This window comes from Mustela erminea, chromosome 14 (assembly GCF_009829155.1).
Source record: "Mustela erminea isolate mMusErm1 chromosome 14, mMusErm1.Pri, whole genome shotgun sequence".
Taxonomy (NCBI): domain Eukaryota; kingdom Metazoa; phylum Chordata; class Mammalia; order Carnivora; family Mustelidae; genus Mustela; species Mustela erminea.
In genome coordinates, this window is record NC_045627.1 from 72510898 (window position 1) to 72535637 (window position 24740).

Here is a 24740-nt window from a genome sequence, read left to right on the forward strand (position 1 = left end):
ATTATTCCTTTGTAGTATAAAGCAGATAGTAGTTTTATAGCAGAGATTATATCATGGAGACAGTTACATACCATGTTACAGAATTTGGACTTTATTCTTCAATAATGGGGTGCCACTGAAGGATTTATAGGTCATGGAATGATGTGGTCAGATTTGTTTTTTAAAAAATCTCATTTGGGCAGCAGTATTGAAAGTAGATGAAGGAATAAAGGGTCGAAGACAAAAGGATCGTTATAGTATTCCCTGAGAGAGAGAGAGAGAAAGTGCCTAAAATAAACCAGTAGTCCTAGGGATGGAGAGGAAGAGACTTCTACTTTTGGATGGACAGGAAAAATACCAAAATCAGAAGGAACGGTTACTATCTGGATATGGGGGGTAAAAGTCTGGTTAAAAAAACTAAGTTTTTGGCATAGAGAAAAAAACTGGGTTGGAAGATCTCTTCCCTCTCCCTTCCCCTCCCCCTTGAAGAATGTGCTGGTAATAAGAGTTTGATTTTTTAACATGTAAAGGTTGAGAAACTTGCATAGCAGTAGGAGATGTAAAGTGAGCAGTTGGACATATATATCCGGAGCTACAAGCAAGAAGTTTGACGGTACTGGAAATACAGATGTGTGAATTAGGAGAAATGATAGTTGAAGTTCTGGGAGGCAAATGAGGTTGTCCAAGGTGAATGTACAGAGTGAGAGAATTATTCCAAGGATGGAACTTTATTGAATACCAAGGTGTAAAATTGTTTTTTTATAGCCACTCTTCAGAAAATACCAGTGTAGGCATTCATTCTAATCCCAGCACTGCTTGAGATTACATTCACTGAAGTTCCAGGACTCCTCTGTGACTGAACAAGGCATTTAATCTCTGAGCCTACATTTGTTCATCAATAAAATGGGGGGGGGGGGGTCCAAATCAGAGATTCTCAGGCTTTTTTTTGCTGGATTACATATAACAGGGAATTCACATGCATAGCACATTTCCATGGCTGTGCTCTGAATTATGGGCTCTTTCTGTCTCTGTCGTACAAGAAATGGAAGTAAATGAAAGTTATATTAATCTAAAGGTAACTTCGGCCTGATATGAGGAAGTGGAGATGCAGCGTGGGGAGTTTGGGAGTAGGCAAAGAATAAATGAAACAAGATGGGATCAGGAGGGAGACAAACCATAAGTGACTCTTAATCTCTCAAAACAAACTGAGGGTTGCTGGCGGGGAGGAGGGTCGGGAGAGGGTGGTGGGGTTATGGACATTGGGGAGGGTATGTGCTATGGTGAGTGTTGTGGAATGTGTAAACCTGGCGATTCACAGACCTGTACTCCTGGGGCTAATAATACAAATAATACATTATAAGTTTATAAAAAAATTAATTAATTAAAAAAAAGCAGACATCTCAGATGGCATGGAATAATAAAAGAAAAATTAATAGTTGAGTGTTAATGTGAAGCATAACAACAGAATTGCCAGGAAGGTGATACTTGAATACATTAAATAGAGGATATAGTAGAAAAAAATATATATAAAGGTAACTTTGGGACTGTTCCATTATATATTTCAAAATAGATATTTCACAGACTTGGGTACTTAATCTCAAAATTAGTTACTTGTGATAGATACCTCACTGCTGATAGGCATGTACAAATGAGACCAGACTTAAAACCCACGATCTAGTTAGATCACTTTCAAAACTTTTGGAGTCACAGGCCGCTTTGAGAATCTGATCAAAGGGGCACCTGGGTCGCTCATTGGGTTGGACCTCTGCCTTTGGCTTGGGTCATGGTCTCGGGGTCCTGGGATCGAGCCCTGAGCCCTGCGTCGGGCTCTGTGCTCGGCGGGGAGCCTGCTTCCTCCTCTCTCTCTGCCTGCCTCTCTGCCTACTTGTGATCTTGCTCTCTGTCAAATAAATAAATAAATAAATAAGAATCTGATCAAAGCTATGGACTCACCCAGAATACACACATCATTTTTTGTTTTTAATTTGAGAGATCCCAGATTAATTTTTCTGAAGTTTATCCATGGAATCTCTTGGGATTTGTGGACCTGTGTTAAATTTCTTATCTAAAAAAATCTCCTCCCCAAAGATTTTGACATTGTGTTGCAAAAGGAGGCCTCATTCTTTGGAACTGTACTTTGCCAGTAGGTTATTGTAGGTAAGGAATTCCATAGTACTTTATAAATAGTGTTGTCTTTTTAGAGGCATTATTATTTATATCAGAGCTTGCCATAATTAGAAAACAGCTTCCTCTTCTCTGGACAAGCACATTAACATTAAGAAAAACACGATGATTTTAAACAACTATATTAAATAACAGTTATTTTAAACTAACATTCTGTATTCTTGGGAGGGAGGCAGTGAGGGCAGTGGCAGTAAGACAGCCAGAGGTGACAAAGAGCACAGGCATTCATGAGGTTTGATTAGTGCAAAAGTGTTTTTGTTCATAGCAGTGTATTTGTGAAAGTCAGTCTTGCTCAAGTGACTTGGAATGTTTCAAAGTATATGTTAGGTGAGCTGAGAATAATCCTAAAATCTTTTACAAAAACCCTCATGCTTTAAAAAGGGAAAATACAATTCATTTCAATTAAAATACTATTTGTTAAATCAGGAAATATTCTGGAATGACATGGAAATGTGGATTTTAGTTTAGAATTAGCACACTAATACGATATTAATAATAATCTTTTTTTAAAAAGATTTTATTTATTTATTTGACAGATCACAAGTAGGCAGAGGCAGGCAGAGGTGGCAGGCTGGGAAGCAGGCTCCCTGAGCCAAAGGTAGAGACTTTAACCCACTGAGTCATCCAAGTGCCCCAGTAATAATAATCTTATAAGGGAGTTTGCTTTGGTACTTTTTTCCATCCTTTTTTTATTTCACTTCTTAGATTCTGGAGCCAAATCTGATTGTCTTGAGAATTACAAATAAGTACTACTTCAACAATTTCCATCATCTAGTTATTTTATAAGAAAGCATCCACTAATGATGAAATAATTTGATTTTTTTCTTTGTCTAAAATTATACTAGGGATTTTAAATTAAAGTTAGTTTAGTTATTAAAATTTTGAGAAAAAAGACTACATATTTTACTTAGAAGTTTTAGTAGGTCACCTTTTGTTTTTCATGAACTGTCATGTATTTTAGCTTTTTGGCAAACTGCATCCACAAGGCCAATAATGATTAATATTGGTTCATTGGTCAAGAATGTTGATTTAGGGGCACTTGGTGGCTCAGTCATAAGTGTCTGCCTTTGACTCTGTTCATGATCCCAGGATCCTGGGATGGAGTACCACATTGGACTCCTTGCTCAGCAGGAAGCCTGCTTCTTCCTCTCCTGCTCCCCCAGATTGTGTTCCCTCTTTCACTGTGTCTCTCTCTGTCAAATAAATAAATTAAAACCTTTTAAAAAATTATTAAAAAAAAATGTTGATTTTAAAAACCTTATTTCCAGGCTGTGGAATAGCCTAGGGGAAGACATAGTAATTTTGTTTGTATTTGGATTGTGTGCTGGAGACCTTAATCTGTGTAGTTGTTGCGTCAGTCCACTTTTCCATTGAACTGCTTCCTCTTACAGGTGAATTTCTCTTCCTGCTCTTCTTCCTCTTTTCTCTTGTAGTATTTGTAACTTTATTTTAGGTAGTCTTAGCCTTTAAATCCAGATGAGTTTTTTTTTTTTTAAATAATTTTAAACACTGAAAGCAAGATGTATCATCAAACTTTTTTGATATTTTAAAATCATGTAATAGGAACTTGAAAAATTTGCACATTTATATTTTTGAGAAAATGCATATTTATTTTGTAAGCTATATATGAATTAGTTTTTAGAGAAAGTCGTAATATTATCATGTAAAGAATTTGAGTCCCCCCCCTTAAGTTTTTTCTAATAACCCTACTTATTAAGTAAAGCTAGTCTTTTTCTTAGGACTTTACTGTGTAATTTGCATTTGAAAACTTTCTAGATACTTCACTTGCCCATTTGCTGTTACTCCACTTTTATGGTTAAATTACCTAATCTACTTTTTTACTTTTATGTTGCAGCCAAGGATGAATAGCTCAGGAAGAATGACATGGTAAAAAGAAACCTTTCTTTGAGGGGGAAGAAAATAACACCTTTGGAACCATAGGTTTCCATGAAATAAGTTTTCCCAAGAGTAGATTGGGAAATTTTTTTTTAAACATTTTATTTATTTATTTGACAGAGATGACAAGTAGGCAGAGAGGCAGCCAGAGAGAGAGGAAGGGAAGCAGGCTCCCTGCCAAGTATAGAGTCCCATGCCAGGCTCGATCCCCCGGTCCTGGGATCATGACCTGAGCTGAAGGCAGAGGCTTTAACACACTGAGCCACCCAGGCGCCCCTAGATTGGGAAATTTTAAGAGCTACATTAATCCCTTGAAACTTAAGATGCTATTTTCTTATTATTATATAGGAGTTCTAAATTCTTCATTCAGTAAATATTTTAATTCTTGCTGGTACGAAACAGGAGAAGATACAAAGATAAATCAGAAAGATTGTCTCAAGAAATGTTGCATCACTTGGGGAAGATACGCTGTCTACTTAAATAACTGCAGTATGAAGTACGAGGTGGTAAGAAGGTACAGATCCGGGGCTATCGTAGCTCAGAGGAAGGACTGATTATTATTGGTTTGGGAAGAATGAGAGAATTAGGGAGGATATTCCCACGAGTCTGGTATGATGAAATTTGTTAAACAGCAGGAAAAGGACACTTCCGGTTCTATAAGTTAATTTTATACTTTGTTTATATCCTTTGGGAAACCTTATGTGAGAATTTGTGATTTTTTTTTTTAATTTATTTGACAGAGAGATATCACAATTAGGCAGAGAGGCAGGCAGAGAGAGAGGAAGGGAAGCAGGCCCTCTGCCAAGCAGAGAGCCCCACGCGGGACTCGATCCCAGGACCCTGAGATTGTGACCCGAGCTGAAGGCAGTGGCTTAACCCACTGAGCCACCCATTTTGTATTACTGTATCTTCTGGCCTATTAGACCACTGGCTCCTTCACAGTAAGAGTCATATATTTATATTTGTTTTTACAGAATGTCATACTTGATTGATGTATTTTGCATATATATATGTGTGTGTGTATATATATATATATATATATATATATTTTTTTTTTTTTTTTTTTTTTGACAGAGAGAGTGAGCACAGGCAGATAGAGCGGCCGGCAGAGGCAGAGGGAGAAGCAGGCTCCCCGCTGAGCAAGGAGCCCAATGTGGGACTTGATCCAAGGAGGCTGGGATCATGACCCGAGCCAAAGGCAGCTGCCTAACCAACTGAGCCACCCAGGCGTCCCTTGCATATATTTTATATATTTTTATATTTATATGTTTTGCATGTATTACTGCATGATATTTGAGAGAATGAACTGGCAAGGAACCCAGAAGTATTTCCACACTGAATCAGACAAGTTTTGTGTTATAGTCTAACAAAGGTGCTGCCCTCTGTGTAACATGAGCTTCAAAACATTAAAAATATCCACAGAACATCCCCAACTGATAAGTAATACTAATGAAATTTTTATTTCAGGGATAGTTAGTTAATGTCATGGAGAGGGGAACAAGTATACTCCTTCACAATAAAATTTGTAAACTGCAGAAGTAGTAATACATCAGAACAGTAAGCAGTGAAGTCTTCAGATTTTTTCCATGAAATTAGAAAAATAATGACCTCTTAATTAAAAATGGAAAGTGATTGTGATTTATACTTTGGAACTAGATAACTTTACTTATCAAATGCTATTTTCTAAAAATGATGTACTTATAATATTCATTGTGTGTGTGTGTGGGTGTGGGGTATGGTATTGTCATGCCTCAAGGTAGTTTGCTGTGTGCATTTAGTGAGGATAGGATTTTGCCTGCAGTCTCACAGATGGAAACCTACTGTGAAACACTCTCTGGCCTGAGGAAGAGCAGAGGGACATAGCAGATTCTTGAGGACTTTTTCCAATGGAGTTTGAAATAGAGTGCTGATGCTGATGTTTCCACCAGGACTTTGTTCCTGATGGTGGAAGTATAGATTGTTTTAGCGTCCTTTGTTGCTACTTAGCCTTTTTGAACTATTAGTTATATCAAGAACCTGTATAAATTTTATCTCTTTATATAATTCTAGAGACAAGGGATCAAAAGCTTTGAAAAACATCAACTCCCATCTATGGTGAAGTTTTTATGTGTTGGTTAATTGGAAAGCAGTAGTCGTAAGAGCATGGGATTCAAATCCAGTGATTACTTGGTGATATATGCTTTCCTAATGTTCCAGAATAATAAGGATAGCTAGTTCACAGTAGCTAACTGTGTTGTTCATTATGTAGTATTTACTTTTAGGGCAGTATTAAGAGTCTTCTCTTGTTAGGCCATTTATGTGTTTAAAATCTAAAATCTAAAAAGGTAACTTAAAATCTTGTCTTAAAAGGACATTTACCAAATTAACATAATTTTGCAACCTTGTAACTAATATTGGGCTTACACAGTTTTGTCTAGTTTTACGAGTTTATATAGTTGTGGGACTTGGAGTCTTTTACATGATGTTGGGCTAATTTAGCCTCAAGTTGGTCATCTATAAATGCACAGTGTAACACAGAATTACTGCATACAGTTGTCATGTCAAATGAGTTCTGGTGGTTCTTAAGCAGGGACATATATTAGGATCAGATTCTAGTGTTTTACAAGTCTGTATCTGGGTGTCCTATTCCATTCTAAATCAGAATATCTGTGGGTAGAGGCCTAGTTTTTATATGGATCCATGGCTAACCATTTTACAAATGAAAATTTGTACAAACCCTATCTTTTAATATTTATTTATTCTTTGAATCTTTAATTTGTATTTTGGGGACAATGGAGAGAAACTCTTGCTATGCTATTTATTGTTGATCTTTGGGAAAATCAGAAAAGACAACCATAGGAAAAAGACTTAGTTGCAGAGCAAAAAGTTAGTGAGTTAGCCTCTTAGAAGAAGAAATGAATAAACATTTTAAATTCCAGTGATTTCTCTCTAAAAAAGTACTTATGGAGCGCCTGGGTGGCTCAGTGGGTTAAGCCGCTGCCTTTGGCTCAGGTCATGATATCAGGGTCCTGGGATCGAGTCCCACATCGGGCTCTCTGCTCAGCAGGGAGCCTGCTTCCTCCTCTCTCTCTCTGCCTGCCTCTCTGCCTACTTGTGATCTCTCTCTGTCAAATAAATAAATAAAATCTTTAAAAAAAAAAAAAAAGTAGTTTTGTATGATTCCCCAAAGAACATCTTGGGAAGTATCTTGGAGTGGTAAGGTAAAAATGAGTATGTTTTAAAATTATATTCAGTTAATAAGAACCACAACCCCTTTTGAAAAACATTTTACAAAAATATTTACCTAAGATGATATTTATAAACTTATTAAAATACTTAAGAATGATATGAAATGGGGCGCCTGAGTGGCTCAGTGGGTTAAGCCTCTGCCTTCAGCTCAGGTCATGATCTCAGGGTCCTGGGATCAAGCCCCACATCAGGCTCTCTGCACAGCAGGAAGTCTGCTTCCCCCTCTCTCTGCCTGCCTCTCTGCCTACTTGTGATCTTTCTCTCTGTTACATGAAGAAATAAAAAATCTTTAAAAAAAAAATAGATTGAAATAGATGGTCTCAAGTCATATTTTATTGCTTTCAAAAATATCTCTGGATAATATGGAATATGAGTCCTTATGTATTAGCAGGAGTGTAGATTGGTATATACACTTTGGAGAGCAGTTTGGCACTATCAGAATTAATAGTGTCCCAGAAATTAACCCTTGCATGTATATGGTCAACTTTTGACAAGGGTGCCAATAACATTTTATAAGGAAAGGACAGTCTTTTTCAACAAATGATACTAAGAGAACTGGATCTCCTCAAGCAGAAGAATGAAGAAAACCCTTACACCATATGGTAGTCCTGACCCCCACCCCTTAACTCACTTTTGCTTTCTGGGGTTTTAGCTATGGTTTACCATAGTCCAGAAGCAAATGATCCTCCTGGCTGGTCAGAAAGCCAGTAGTAGCCTAACACTGGTTCATTGCCTGTGTCATTTATCTCATTTCTTCACGTCATGTAGGCATTTTATCATCTCTCATCATCACAATAAGAGGAGTAAATACAATAGAAGACTAGTACAATAAGATATTTTTGAAAGAGCGTGGAAGACCACATTCATGTAACTTTTATTATAGTATATTATAATTGTGTTTTATTAGTAAATTGTTAATCTTACTGTACCTAATTTATAGATTCAATTATATCATAGGTGTGTATGTATAGGAAATAACATAGTACATATAAGGTTCAGTACTGTTTGCAGTTTCAGGCATCCACTGGAATGTATTCATCACAGATAAATGAAAACTACTATATATAAATAATAACTGAAAATGAACCAAAGACTTAAACTAAGAGCTAAAACCATAACATTCTTCAAAGAAGACATAGGCGGAGATCTTTATGACATTGGATTTGATAGTGATTTCTTGGATATGACACCAAAAGCACAGACAACAGAAGAAAAAAATAGATATATTGGCTTTTATAAAAATTACCTTTTTGGTATATTACAAAATACTATGAAGAGTGAAATATTTGCAGGATCGGAGAAAATATTTGCAAATTATGTATCTGATAAGTAATCAATATCTAGAATATATGAAGAACTACAGCTCAAGACAACCCAATTAAAAAATGGATAAAAATAGGACTCGAATAGACATTTCTCCAAGGAATATACACATACGGCCAATAAACACATGAAAAGATGCTTGCTGCTAATCATTAGGGAAATGCAAATGAAAACCATTAGATACCACTTCATGCCCATTAATAAGGCTGTTATTAAAAACGGTAAATAACACTTGTTATTTATATTTATATTGGAAAAATTGGAAATTGCTGGTGATAATGTAAAATGGTACAGCTGCTGTCAAAAACAGTTTCAGTTCCTCAGAAACTTAAACATAAAAGTACCATATGATCCAGCAATTCCACTTCTAGGTATATACCTTAAAGAATTGAAATCAGGAGTTCAGTTTTACAAACTTGTACACCAGTATTCATAGCAGCATTACTCACAATGGCCAAAGGATGGAAGCAGCTCAGTGTGCAGTCACAGATAAATGGGTAAACAAATCTGATACATACATACATACATACATACAATGGAATATAAACCAGCCTTTAAAAGGAATGAAATTCTGATACATGCTACAGCCTGGATAAACCTTGAGAACAATATGCTAAGAGAAATAAGCCAGGTACAGAAGGACAGATGTTGTACATATATCTATTCTAGAAAGGGTTTCAAGGTTGGAAGGAGGACTAACTTCATTGTGTAGAGTCCTTTGTACAGTTTCACTTTTTTTGTACTTTAAGATGTTTCATCGTATGCTGTATTACTTACAAGCATACCAAAAAGTTTAAAATATACCAACATTGTGTTTTTATAGAGAGATCTTTTATAGAACCTCTTTATTAGCCTGGAAAATGGGTAAGAGCTAAGGGCACCTCCCTCTTAAAGAAAGCAGGAAAGAGTCACTGCTCGTAGAATATCTGCTTCATTCTAATGGTCTGTAATATCAAATGTTTAGGGTAAAACAGTTAGCTTCCCGAGGCAGGGTAAAGTGCAGGCTGCTTCTTTGCATGGCTGTTTTGACAAATAGCTTATATTAAAAACAAATGAATGGTTATCCTTCTTAGCTTAAAAAACATTTCAGACATTATATGTATATTTGATAATAAAGTGACAAGTGATTCAAATGAAAGGGACTGTGTTAGTTAGGATCCTCCACAGGGACAACCAATAGGATTACTTGTCTGTCTATCAAAAGAGATTTATTGTGGGGGGAAAAAAAGAGATTTATTGTGAGGAATTGGCTCATGTGATTATGGAGGCTGAGAAGTCCCATGATCTGCCATCTGCAAACCAGAGCCCAGGAAATCTGGCGGTATAATTCAGTCCAAGTCTGAAGTCTTGAGATTCAGGAGAGCCAATGGGTAAGAGAGGAGATGAAATGTTCCAACTCAGAGAGGCAGAAAAAAGTGAATTCCTCCTTTCTCTGTGTTTTGTTCTGCAGGCCTTCAAAAGATTACATGATGCTCATCCACATTGGAGAGGGCAATCTACGTAATCCACCAACTCAAGTGCTAATTTTATCCAGAGACATCTTCACAGACACACCCAGAAGTAACTGTTTAATCTGGGCAATCTGTGGCCAGTCAAGTTGACACAGAAAATTAACAGAGGCACTGGGGCCCTTTCAGAGGAGAGGCAGCATCGCTGGAGAAGTTGGAGTAGAGGAATTTCCTTAGAGCTTGAAGAAACCACATCCATAAGGATGTATAGCATATTGTAAGGATGTATAGCATATTCTGTTAATAAATAATGAGAGTAATTTTCTGAGGTGGGCAAAACACCTAGTTTAGAAAACGAAAAAAGCACCTGGGAATAACTGCAAACACAATAGGAAAGGTACTACAGTACCTTTTAAAGTATGTAAAAAGTACAGTACCTATGAAAGTAGTATAGTAGTACAGTACTGTACAGTAGTACAGTAGAAAGTAGTACAGTGAATACAGTCCAGATGGCTGAGAGCATAAGATCATAGCAGAAGGGGGAAAAATAAACTCAACAGTTTACCATACCATAGTGATCATTCTACATTTTTGTATTTAGTACAGTGGTAATAAGAAGGATGCTCTTAGATTTAAAGTAGGTGAATTTAAATAATAATTTCTGCTTGAGTTTAATGTGATTATTTATTCTGTAGCAAATTATAATGGCACATAATATAGCTTTTCACTTTTTAAAGAACATTTCTCAATAGATCAGCTGTCCATGTGGATTCTTTAAGGCCAGTGTTGGGTGTTTAGAGATATTTTATGTCTGTATTTCTAGTAATTCTCTATTACAATCTAGTACATATATTCTGATACCCTGGACTGTTCTTTTTCTCTATGTAAACTTAAATTAGTATTGTTTATATCACAGAATGTGCTTCAGTTATTTATGTTTTTATAGCTTGATTTCTTGTTATTGTTTATAACTAACCTAAAAAAATAAATAAATAAAACCCACTCAGTAATTGGAACTAAAAATCCAAACCAAAACAAAACAAAAACCACAGAAAATTAACAGTCTAATCTTGCCGTGAAGTTAATAGAACCACTGATTCTTTTTCCTTAAGCATTAATGTTTTCATTGTTTCACTGAGTATAGAAATAAGAGTGGGTGAGATTCCCCTGGAACAGAAGTTGTGAATGAAACATTAACTCTAATTTACACACTGGTAAGGAGACTTTTAATAAGTTCAAATTTCATTGAAGGCAGTTTCTCAGTATCTATCAGAGACTAAATGTGCTTATCCTTTTGACCCATCAGTTACATCTTCAGGAATTTACCTGACATTCTACTTCCAAAAAGTGTGCGTATGGATAAGGCTATGTCACATGTATAAGATATCATCATTGAAGAGTTGGTTTTTTAAAAAAAAAAAAAAATGAAAATGGGGGATGGCTACACTTTATAGCCATTGAAGAATGACTTCATTCTGTGTATATGGACTTAGAATAAAATGTCCACTATATAATTGTTAATTTAAAAACCGAGGTATAGAACAGAATATGTAATACAAGGAGGTTTTTTCTTTTTTAAGGTTTTTTTTTAAATTTGACAGAGAGCACATGTGAGTGTGCAGGCAGAGGGAGAGGGAGAAGGGGAGGAAGAAGTGTGTGTGCACTGAGCAGGGGGAGCCTGGATTCATGACCTGAGCTGCAGGCAGATGCTTAACTAACTGAGCCACCCAGGCAGCCCAGCAAGGAGTTACTTTTTAAGTGTGAACAAGAATGTTTCTGTTTATGTATGTGGAGAAAATGTATGAAAGAATACCTGGTTATTCTGATAAAAACTCAGGTCTGGAGAGTGGTATGTAAATATGAGAGTGTGTTATTTTTATAATTATCAGAAATCAAGAGTGTAGCATCAAGATTAAGAGCTATAACTCTTAGCCACAAAATATTTTAGTACTGTCAGATAATGCTTGTATTATTATATGTGTGTAGTGGATGGAGCACCGGGTTTAGAGTTAGAATTAATAGAAATAATAGGATAGGACTAGTTCAAGACCTTGGAAGGAAGCTAATCTTTTAGGGGCTAATATATCCCCCTCCCCCGATTTTATTTATTTATGTATTTGAGAATGATTACAGAGGGAGAGGGAAAAACAGGACCCCCCACCACCAGCTAAATAGGAAAGCCCAATGCAGCACTGTCCCAGAACCCTGATAAGCTAAAGGCAGAAGCTTAACCGACTGAGCCACAATATTCTTGTTTTTAAATGCACATGAAGTATTCAGCATCTAGTTAGTGCCCAGTGATATTAACTGTTGTTTTAGTGCTGCTGAAATCTTCTTTGACTGACATGAACTGGAAGAAATACCAGAAGGACGACAAATAGGAATAGGCTGTGGTGATAAAACATCCAAGGAGATGCAGTCACAATGTTTGACTGAACTGCTGAGCTTCTTGTCCAAGTATTCTGAATTATTTGGGTGTGGTGTGGATATAGAAAAGAGTGGTAAATCATTCTTTTCATATACCACTTAACTGCTTATCACAACCTTAATTTCAGAAATCCTGCATGTGTTACTTGAACATTAAATATGTATGTTTTGGGCTAAGTGCTGAATACAGTGTTGTGTGTTTGGCAGAAGTCATCAGAAATCTGGGTTGCCCCCAAGTGTCCATTGACAGATGAATGGATATGCAAAATGTGGTACATACATACAATGGAATATTTGTTAGCCTTAAAAAGGAAAGGAATTCTAATGTACACTACAACATAAATGAAATTTGGGAACATACTCAATGAAATAAGCCAGTCACAAAAAGGCAAATACTATAATTATTCCACGTATATGATACACTTCAAGTAATCAAAAATTGTAGAGATAGGAAGTAGGATGGTGGTTGCCAGAGACTGGGGCATGGAAAATTGAGTTGTTGCTGTTTAATAGGTATAGAGTTTGAGTTTTAAAAGATGAAAAGACCTGTGGAGATGGATGTAGTGATGGATACACAGCATTATGAATGTTTAGTACAGTGAACATAAATTTGGTCAAGAGCGTAAATTTTATGTTACATGTATTTTATCACAATAGAACAAAACTGAAAAAAGGCCAAATTTCACAATATGTTACTGAAGGGATAGTACTAAAGTCTAGAGTCTTTATAAATATTTACAATATTAAGAACTTACTGTTTTCCATGATTTTTCATTTTATAAGTAAAGCCCACATTAAGAAAACCAAGAAGCTAAAAGTTTAAGTGACTAAAGTATGGCAGCTCACCTGCCTAAGAATAAAGCGGCAGATGTCAGAACACTCCGATTCCAGCAACCCTCCAAAAAAACCGAAATCTTGCCATTTGCAACAATGTGGATGGAACTAGAGGGTATGATGCTAAGTGAAATAAGTCAGTCAGAAAAAGACAATTATCATAAGATCTCACTGACACGTGGAATTTCAGGAGCAAGACAGAGGATCATAGGGGAAGAGAGGTTTCAAGATGAAACCTGAGAGGGAGACAGACTGTGAGAGACTCTGAATCTTAGAAAAAAGAAATGAGGGTTGGTGAAGGGGAGGGAGTGGGAGGGATGAGGTGGCTGGGTGATGGACTTTGGGGAAATACGTGTTGTGGTGAGTGCTGGGTGCTGTGTAAGACTGGTGAATTACAGACCTATACTCCTGAAACAAATTAATACGTAATATATTAATTTAAAAAAAAAACTTGGATTCCAATCCTAATTCTACCATTTACTAACTCTGTGTCCTTGATGGATTTTAGTCTATATAATGGTGGTATAATTTTACAGAGTTATTTTGAGCAGAAGATGAAATAATAGAAAAGTATTTTGTAACCTAGAAGGCACTATACACCTAGGGGCTGTGTAATCATTTTCTAATCTAGACTTTCTTTGTACAGTATGTTTCATTAGATGACATAAAAGCCCATTGTGCCAATTTTCTTAGTGGAATGAAACTGTAATGGTAAATCGAACACTTACTATATAAATCCATGCTAACCACTATGAAAGCTTTGGGCCTAACTGGACATGCAGACCAATATATTGCCTGTGGTAGTGTATATGATTTTATGACCTGAAGACTGTTAAATTGCAAACAGATTTTTATAAGTATGTAAGGACATTAATCCAAAATCAAATCACAATTCCAGGTGTTCTTTTTTTTTTTTTTTTTTTTTTTAAAGATTCTACCTATTCATTTGACACAGAGAGATCACAAGTAGGCAGAGAGGCAGGCAGAGAGAGAGGAGGAAGCAGGCTCCCCGCGGAGCAGAGAACCCGATGCGGGACTCGATCCCAGGACCCTGAGATCATGACCTGAGCCAAAGGCAGCGGCCTAACCCACTGAGCCACCCAGGCGCCCACAATTCCAGGTGTTCTTAGTGAGATGACTAGCTGCGTAACTGTCACCTTCCCCCAGTCCCAGTTTTGGGTTAGAAGGGAAGCCTTAATCCTTGAGCTGACATAATTCAAGAAGAGTTCTGATGAACCTCAAATGTATGTTAATACATAATTCCATGAATAAGTTGCATATCAGTTACTTCCATTCTGCATATGTAAACTTTCTGTTCCTGACTGAATGTTATGTTTTCTAAACAATTGATTCTTTAATGGTCAATTTATATATATAAATCCAATAAACATAAATTATATATTATAAATAAAATATATATTTTTAAGATTTTACGTATTTATTTGACAGACAGAGATCATGAGTAGGCGAGAAGCAGGCAGAGAGAGGAGGAAGCAGGCTCCCTGCTGAGCAGAGAGCCCGATGTGGGTCTCCATCCCAGGACCCTGGAATCATGACTTGAGCCGAAGGCAGAGGCTTTAGCCCACTGAGCCACCCAGGAGCCCCTATAAGTAAAATATTTATAAAAATCTGGAAAATGTAAGTGAGAACCAGCAAGTATTTAAAAATTTAGTCTTTACCTCCTTTTATACTGGGAATTAAAGTTATTTTTTTTTTTTAAGATTTTACTTATTTATTTGACAGACCGAGATCTCAAGTAGGTGGAGAGGCAGGCAGAGAGAGAGGAGGAAGCAGGCTCCCCAGTGAGCAGAGATCCCAGGACCCTGGGACCATGACCTGAGCCAAAGGCAGAGGCTTTAACCCACTGAGCCACCCAGGCACCCCAGGAATTAAAGTTATTTTGAAGATGACAGCCCAGTTTAAGTTGAGGGTGCCCCTCTCCCCCATCACAAGCAACAGTAGACATAATTTTTAAGAAATAGAAGAATACTTTAACTCATGTTTTGGGAACAAATGAAATTTTTTTGCAAAGTAATTCTGGGACCTGGAGTAGAGAGTGAGAAATGAACTTCATAGTTCAGAGTGTTAATTTGCTTTAACCAAGAGTTAACAGAAGGAAATGGAAAATGGACAAAAATGGATTTTTTTGTCTAGTCAACACTGAATAGATTCACAAAAGTATTGAGTGTGAAACTACTGGCATGAATTTAAAACCCAAGATCTCTATCCCCAACTCCTACCAAGTGAGACTTGAAGTTACTTGAAGCCTGCCTTCCTCAGAGGTACCCTCACCATGCATCTAGAGCAAATGGAGAACCCTTTCTTTTGGTTGGTGGTGGTATGCCTTCGAGGGAATTATTTGGACAGTGGCTATCCTAGTGAGAATATGGAATTATAATCAGATTACTTCAATTCTTTTCAGACCCACATCTTTACTAGAAGGTTGTTTGGATTTCTGTAGTCAGTGGTATAAGGAAACACTGGGTTATTACCAGTTTCCAATGATTTCCTCAGGAGTTCCTTCTGTTGTAAAATCTTTTGATGCCTTTGTTGATAAGAGGTGGGTGAGGTTAGTGTCAGTTGACAGATTCTTTTTTTTTTTTTTAGATTTTATTTATTTGTTTGACAGACACAGATCACAAGTAGGCAGAGAGGCAGGCAGAGAGAGAGGGAGAAGCAGGCTCCCTGCTGAGCAGAGAGCTCATTGCTGGGCTCCATCCCAGGACCCTAAGATCATGACCTGAACCGAAGGCAGAGACTTAACCAACTGAGCCACCCAGATGCCCCTGACATAGATTCTTAAGTAATCTGTGATACTCTTATATTCTTCCTTCACACCCCCAATTCTCTTCCCTACCCATTCCATTTGCACTTCTTTTTTTTTTTTTTTTTAAAGATTTTATTTATTTATTTGACAGAGATCACAAGTAGGCAGAGAGGCAGGCAGAGGGAGAGGAGGAAGCAGGCTTTCCACTGAGCAGATAGCCTGATGCGGAGCCTGATCCCAGGACCCTGGGATCATGACCTGAGCCGAAGGCAGATGCTTTAACCCACTGAGCCACCCAGGCGCCCCCATTTGCACTTCTTAAACTGGATATTCTGTGACAACAAACTTTCCTCTCTTGAATATATTACATTTTTGCTATGTATCAAATATAATTGCCAGTAATTTTCCCTAATACTTGCTCTGGAAAATTCTCCTTCCTTCAAAAAGATGCAGGAAAGCGTTTTTACTTAACCAAGAGGTGTTTTTGTTTTTCTCCACTAAATCTTTTATAGATTAGAGACAGATATTTTAAACCTTCTTAGAAATGGGGATTTTGTATTTTCTCTTTGTGTATGATGTTACTTTTACATTGTTTTTTAATCATGGATTATACTTTTCAAGTATATCCTTGGGAAATAACAATGGGACATATCCTAAGCATTTAAAATACTCATGTAGAAGAGAAAAGTGGTATACTAAAAACACGGTATGGTGGGTATCACAACACATGGTATAAATATTGAGAAATACCTGTGATTCATCTGTGAGATGAAAACCACCAGGAAGGAAGGGATCCGTGGCATACCTGTGTTGGTCCAGAATGAGAATTCTTTAGTTTTATACATAAATTTTTAATTTTTTTTAAAGATTTTTTTATTTATTTGACAGCTAGAGATCGCAAGTAGGCTGAGAGGCCAGGCAGAGAGAGAGGAGGAAGCAGGCCCCCCGCTGAGCAGAGAGCCTGATGCAGGGCTCCATCCCAGAACCCTGAGATCATGACCGGAGCCAAAGGCAGAGGCTTTAACCCACTGAGCCACCCAGGCACCCTAAACTTTTAATTTTTAATGGTATATTTGAATTCAGGAAATGTCCTTTTGTGGGGGGAAATTGAGTTCCATTTTGCTTTTGCTAGTTGATTTAAATTGCTTTGTAAGTAAACTTCTATAGAAATATGGAATTTAAGTGACTATATTTTGTTCTATAAAGGACTTCAATTTTTCTTACAGTTTTTTTGGTTTATGTTCCTTAATTCCACAACATCATTAGTACTATTTACCTTTGAGTTAGGGCATTTCCTAATGCCTGCGTGTATTTTTCCCACTGAGAACCAAAACATCTTGATATGGGATTATTTGATTCTTCATATACTTGAGTAATGATGCCTAACCGATTCCTGCTAATTTCAACCCTAGTGTGACTTTTTGACCCTAAGATTTAAAAAGTAATATAATAAGCAGAATATTTTAAACAATTAAAATCTTATGCTCTGATTATTTATGATATGATATCATATGATAGGATTATTTACATATGATATCTTATGCTCTGATTATTATTTATGGAAGCACCCCTGTATGCTTCATATGTGTCCACATATCTCAGGATGACTATTCTGTCCCCACTTTGTGTAGCCTAGATTACTCAGGCTAGAGGCAGAAATGACATGCTAGATAGCTCGCTCTGCGGAGATTATATTCATTAGCCTAAGGTGAGAAATGGGGAAGGTAGTGTTTTGAATAGCAAGCAGGTACCTCTCACCTCCCCACACAGTAAACTGTCCTGTACCCCCAGTGAACCCTTTGACTTGATTGGTATGATAGGGAGAAGATAGAGAAATCTATTTCTAGGGATTCTTTATTTTATTCTCCATTCCTTCAAAGGCCCAAAGTTGAGAACCAGTGATCTAGTTTATTAGTATTCTGATACACTGTTCTTTGGTGTCATCTAGGAAACTTGAAAAATATTGATATCCAGGTCTTACCCCAAGATCCTGATTTAAATGGTATGGCGTGCAGTCTGGGTACTGGAATTTTTTTTAAAAAGCTCCTCATCAGATTCTGATTTGCTGTAAAAACTGTAAAGTTTGAAATCCACTGGCCTAGTCAGTAAAGCCAGAGAAAGTAGGCAAAGGGATTTTGAAAAGCTGTCTTTCCCAATTGTGAATAACGTAAGCTCCTTGTGGGCAGAAAACTTGTTCTCCGCTGTGTGCCTAACATGAATTGGTGTCTAGCACTTAGCAGGGACTGCCAGAATCCTTTCTGTAGAATGAAGGAGTTTGCTTAAGAATCAGTATCTTTTAAAGAATGAACCATTCAAGCATTAATACCTCGAAATAATCTGAATTAAATGAAATAGTGGTAAATTAGTGATGAAACAGATTAGACTTTCTATGTGCATGTGGAAGAAAAGCCGAAACAAGGTATTTATTAAAATAGCAATAAGCAGCCCTGCATGAATATGAAGTGCAAATATGTTTTTATTTTTCCCCTTAAGTCTGTTTGCACTTGAGATCACCCACTGGGACAAAGTGATTGCCCCACTGAGGAGGCTAACTTCTACCATAAAACATTTCCTTGATTTAGTTAATTTTATCTTTTATCTCTTGAGAACGATTTTTTTCTTCTTGTCGTCTGCATGTTTTTTGCTTTTCCTGTGTGTGTGTGTGTCTGTGTCTGTATGTGTTTGTGTTCAAATAAAGGCCGTACTGTCTCCTCCCTTCAGGAAACACCTTTTTTTTTTTTTTTTCTATATGATACAGTTTTTGTCATTTCCACTTTCATGTGGACTAAGAAGTCCTCCTCCTCCTGTGAAAAGGAAATTTCCCAGCTGTTCATAAATTGTGGAGCCTGCCGTGGGAGAGGGGAAGATCTCAGAAATGAGTTCCTTCTCTCTATTCCATATGTCCTTTTTTTTTTTTTTTAAGAGTTTATTTATTTGACACAGAGAGACACAGGAGAGGGCGAACACAAACAGGGGAGTGGGAGAGGGAGAAGCAGGCTTCCCGCTGAGTAGGGAGCCCGATGCGGCTCCATATGTCCTTTTATTGCTTTTTCTGTACAGCTTCTCTTTTCATTTCTAATATATACCATCTAATTGACAAGGTGGTGACTATCTGGTGACTTCCCGAGATGGTTTGAGGGTTAACTCTGTTTTTTATAGTTAGACCCATGGTGATAGTACTTTGTGAGAACTGTGGCAACACTGCTTTGCTCTCCTCCAGTTGATTGAAAAGGTAAGACGGGATAATCGGAAGATTGAAAGGGGTATTATTTTGAAAGTGCTTTTTACAGTGTTTTCTTGGTTAGAATGCTCACCACTTCCTCTCTTCTGTAAACACACCCATTTGAGCATATCACAGTTTCCTTTGTTTTGAGCCTCTCTTATATGTAGGTAGAACTACCACTTTGAATATGATCTCTTGTTGATTTAAAGGGAGCACCTCTAATAAACATCTAAGTATCCAGCTAACTGACTTAACATGACAAGAACGATTGGTCATGCTATTAAATTATTGTTGGTCCCACATGTCTTGCTGCTTTTGCTCATGCGACTTCTAATGCCTAGAACATGGTCTTGCTGCTTCTTTGCTTGACTTTTATCTTTTTAAATTATAATCTGTAAGTCACATGTTAGCTCCATTATGAGAGCCTGGGCCTGAGTAAGGTGCCTGATGTTTATGAGTTTATGTAGTATCCTGTAAAGGATAGAAAGGGAAATTCTGGATTTTTTAAGTTACCTTTGGCTACCATAGAAACAGCTTTCAGAAATGAGAGACTAAGGATCATACATAGAAAAATGGACTTTTTAAGAGCCAAGGTAGGTTTTGCCATTTTCGTTACAACCTGTTTCTTCAGCCAACACAGGTTTTTAATTTGGGAACATCATGATTAAAGGTTATTCTTTGGACTCTCAAAATACTCCATAGGTTTACTGACACTTCATCAGGGCTATTTGAATTGGGTGTATTACACAGGCCTGGTCAAAGGGTGAGCATGTGCTGGAAATGAGAAGTGAAGGGAATAGAATTGGGGCTTGGGAACATTTGTGTTTTTTTAGATTGCTACTTCCTGTTCAGCTTAGGAGGGTCCTGTAATTTTGTTGTAGTTAAGGAGATAGTCTCTAAGCTTGACAGATCACAGCTGTATCCTGTACTTTGTGTGAAAATGCATTTGCTTTCTCTCCTGTTCATTTAATTTTTCTAATTTTCTAGTATATTAAAGTTTATTCTAGTGTTTCATGGAGGAAGAGGTTGGATATGTGCCCAGATAAGAATGTGAACAATAGTTAAATATTAGGTTATAGTTAGTGAATTAAACATGGGTGTGTGTGCTACAAAAACTGAATGACAAGGAGAATAAATTTTTAAAAGAAGATCCCAAGAGCATTTGAATGTTTTAGACTAGTGCTATAATTGAAGTGGCAGTTTTATTTTTTTATAAACCACATAATTCCTTTACAAAGAACTAAATACTTGTTCTATATTCTAACCATCCCACAGTTTTACTCTCAAAGTTTTAGAACCTCAGGATGTTATTTCTTTCATCTAACCATCTTAATCTTAATCATCTTTGATTGCCACTGGAACAATATTACCCAGAGCTCCTTCCTTCCTTGAAATTTTATACTCTAGTGTCTCTTTTAGTTTAGTACACTAGTGGGTTATGTACATTAGCACTACTTCATTTTTGACATTGGGCAGACAGATTCAAAATGTTTTTGACATCTCAGTTGAAGTGTAATGTTTCATTGATGATACAGAGGAATGATAACATGTTCCATAGAAGAGAGGATTCCAACTTGAACATTCTCTCCTGAGCAGCAACTTAACTTTGATGGAGTGGAAAAGCTACTGGCCTGAAGTCAGGAGGTAAGTGCTTTGTGTGACCTTAGGTAGTGACCTTAGGGACCTCTGAATTCTCAAAAGTGCAAAGAGAATTGGACTAGATGACCTTTTAAGGTCTTTCCAGCGTTTTTGCTATTCATGGAGCCCGAGGTCTGTTAGCACAAAATGCAATTGTCTCTATTAGTGTCCATTACTCTCAAAGATGTATTATATATTGGGGTGCCTGGGTGGCTCAGTGGGTTAAAGCCTCTGCCTTCAGCTCGGGTCATGATCCCAGGGTCTTGGGATAGAGCCCCGCATCGGGCTCTCTGCTCAGCAGGGAGCCTGCTTCCCCCTCTCTCTCTGCCTGACTCTCTGCCCACCTGTGATCTGTCAAGTAAACAAATAAAAAATCTTTAAAAAAAAAAACAACGTACTATATAATATGAACGATAAAAAGAAGATGAAGCCAAGGGCACCTGGCTGGCCCAGTTGGTTGGGTGTCCGGCTTTTGGTTTCAGCTTGGGTAATGATCTCAGGCTCCTGAGATCCAGCCCCAAGTTGGGTTCCTTGCTCAGCACAGTCTCTTGAGATTCTTTCCCCACCCTCCTCCCCACTCCCCCTCTGTTCTTCTCCCCCCATCCCCACTTGCACAATCTCTTTCTAAAATAAATAAATAAATCATTTAAAAAAAAAAGGTGGAAGCCATATTGTTCCAGATGGTGGGGCTCATCAAACAAAGCCACATACTGTAGCCAGGGTAGATGCAGGTAGTGTTGATGGCTTCCTGATAGTGTAGATAGTGAACAGGGGCTTATGAGCTGACTTACTCAGTGACAATTTTATTGGTGTAGTACCATCTAGAAAAGGATTGTACTTTTTTTCCTCTTACTGCTGGTTGGTCTTGGAGAGGTCTAAGTGAGGGAACTGAGTAGACTCAAGCCTTTGGGAACTTAGAATGAGAACATCTTCAAAGAACTACTTTTGTAAGGAAGGAAGCAAATTGGTATTATATTTCACAGAGTTGGTCTACAGGGCACATAAAAGCAAGTACATAGATGGAATAATACAAGTGCTTGTAGAGGAAAAATACCCATTTGCTTAAAGACCTTCCATAACAAATAGAATGGCTAATGAGGGATTAACTATTTTCTTTTTTTTTTTTTAAAGATTTTATTTATTTATTTGACAAAGAGAAATCACAAGTAGTCAGAGAGGCAGGCAGACAGAGAGAGAGAGGGAAGCAGGCTCCCTGCTGAGCAGAGAGCCCAATGCGGGACTCAATCCCAGGACCCTGAGATCATGACCTGAGCCGAAGGCAGCGGCTTAACCCACTGAGCCACCCAGGCGCCCCAACTATTTGCTTTTTCTTTTGCGTGATTCATGTTTATCTAGGTGTATAATCACCCATGTAAATGGATGTAAAAGTCTGTGATACTTTTCTTCAGCAGGCTCACCATACAGTGTTAGCATTGTACGAAATCTTTGATATTCCATCCGGTCTTCTCATTGTAGTTGAGGAAACCGAGGGCCAGAAAGACTGAGTACCTTGGCCAAAATAATGTTGTGAGGTAGAATGAGAGTTAGAACTAGAACTGGAACCCAGTTCTGCTTGCTCTTAGGTTTTTTATTATTGAGAATTCATACCTATTCTTTATATATTTGAAAGTATGAAGTGTACCACAAAAATTTTCAAAATAGTAAGCAATTTTTGTAAGTTAGTAAATGAGACTTAATTTTCCACTTTTTTTTTTTCTGGGAATCCTTCCCCTGAGCCTTTGCTCTTAAGTCGCATTCTGCCAACAGATAGATTTTCATGTCACATTCTTTATCAGATTCTTGGACTATGAGATAAAACAGTGCTAAACAAAAGTAAGATAACATAAATGTATGTTTCTGTGCAGTAAGAATCCAGAAAATTCTTATGATAGGGCAGGAGTGTGTAACACTGAAATATGTTGGTTTTATTTTATTTTATTTTATTTGAGAGAGCGCGAGAGAGAGCGCGCATGCGCGCGGGCACAAGTGCGGGCACAAACGGGGGAGTGGGAGAAGCAGGCTCCCTGCTGAGCAGGAAGCCGAACCCAGGGTTCAGCCCCAGGAGTCCAAAGTCGAAGGCTGATTCCCAATCCACTGAGCCACCCAGGTGCCCCATGTGGTGGTTTCAAATAGGAATTTCAGAATCTTTTTTTTTTTTTTTTTTTTTAAAGATTTTGTTTATTTATTTGACAGAGAGATCACAAGTCGGCGGAGAGTCAGGCAGAGAGAGAGAGAGAGAAGCAGGCTCCCGCTGAGCAAAGAGCCCGATGCGGGGCTCGATCCCAGGACACTGAGATCATGACCTGAGCCGAAGGCAGCGGCTTAATCCACTGAGCCACCCAGGCGCCCCGGAATTTCAGAATCTTAACGTAGCAGAGAGCATGTGGTGGGTGGGATAGAACTCCTGATTAATTGTGCATTAGTAATTACAGGTTTTGCTTTTATTTTACATAATGACTTAGTTTTGTGTGTTTTTTTTTAAGATTTTATTTATTTATTTGACAGAGATTACAAGTAGGCAGAGAGGCAGGCAGAGAAAGTGGGTGGGGGGAGCGCCAGGGAGTAGGCCCCCCGCTGAGCAGAGAGAGGAATGCAGGGCTCAATCCCAGGACCTTGAGATCACGACCTGAGCGGAAGGCAGAGGCTCAACCCACTGAGCCACCCAGGCGCCCCAATGACTTAGTTTTGAACTAAGTTTTGAACTTAGTTTTGAACTAGTTTTGATTGTGAGGCCTAATTTATATTTAAATGTATTTGGGAATGTTTCTACTCACTGAAAAACAGCGCATTCTGAAAATGGGAGAAGCTTTTGAGTAGGTCAGACAATGGAATGTGTTAATACTTAACATTGCTGTGGACCGGTATTTGAACATTGTGATCATCTCAGCTATGCTGTACGTTTCAGTCTGTTCTCTCTATTGTTAATGTGAAGAAGTGTAGTACGTAGTGTACTGATTTGAGACCTAAATTCTGTTTGAGAATCTTCAATTTATTCCTCCCTGCTGAATAGTTAAAATTATATGGGTTACTTAATTTGTTCTTTTTTTATAGGAATTATACAATTCAGCATGTGTGAGAGAGCTTGGATTACTTCTTAAAGAGTTCAGGTTAGGAAAATGCTGTGGATTTAAGTTTTTCCAGAAAGCTAACCTAGCCAACAGAAAAGGTAGCATTAAATTATAAGCTCTTGTTACAGAAGAAAAGGAAAACTCTCTCGTAGACTATTTTGATTTTTTTTTTTTTTAGGTAAACTACTAAATATAAGTTTAATAGACCTATGGAAAAGTACACAAATTATAAGCTAGAGCTTGACAGGTGTGTTCAAATGAACACACTGTATAATATCACCTAGATCAAGACATGGAACACCCTAATGTGCCTCCCTTCTTGGGCATTATCTCCTCCTGGCATGGTAGCTGTAATCTTGGCACACCTCATAGGTTAGTGTTGTCTGCTTCTGAGTATTATATAAATTGAATCAATCAGTATCTGCTCTTTTGTATCTGGCAGCTTTTGCTCAACATTTTTTTTCTGTGAAATTCATCCATGTTTTTGCAATCATAGCAATAGTTTATCTGATTATTGTGCGTATTCCTTGTTATGAATGTACAATAATCTGTCCTTTTTGTGGATGGTCATTCAGATGTTTCTCATTTTGGGCTGTTAAAAAATTAATTCTGGGGGTGCCTGGGTGGCTCAGTTGGGTAAATGTCTGCCTTCTGCTCAGGCGTGATCTCAGAGTCCTGGGATCTAGCCCTAAGCCCTGTGTCCCCATGTGGGACTCCTGCTCAGA

The 24740-nt window shown here is 37.7% G+C and overlaps 1 protein-coding gene across 5 annotated transcripts in view; it reads left to right on the forward strand.

Moving 5' to 3' along the window:
* The window catches only part of ADD3 (adducin 3), a 125060-nt gene that overhangs the window by 32390 nt on the left and 67930 nt on the right, over positions 1-24740 (forward strand). The window contains exons 1-2 of one of the 5 annotated variants that reach the window (XM_032314079.1): positions 19145-19318; positions 20845-20953. The exons of 3 other annotated variants lie outside the window; for them this stretch is intronic. The gene's annotated coding sequence lies outside the window, so the exon portion shown is untranslated. Of the gene's footprint in view, positions 1-19144; positions 19319-20844; positions 20954-24740 lie in introns of those variants that run through there. One more of the 5 variants, XM_032314078.1, reaches the window with a different exon arrangement.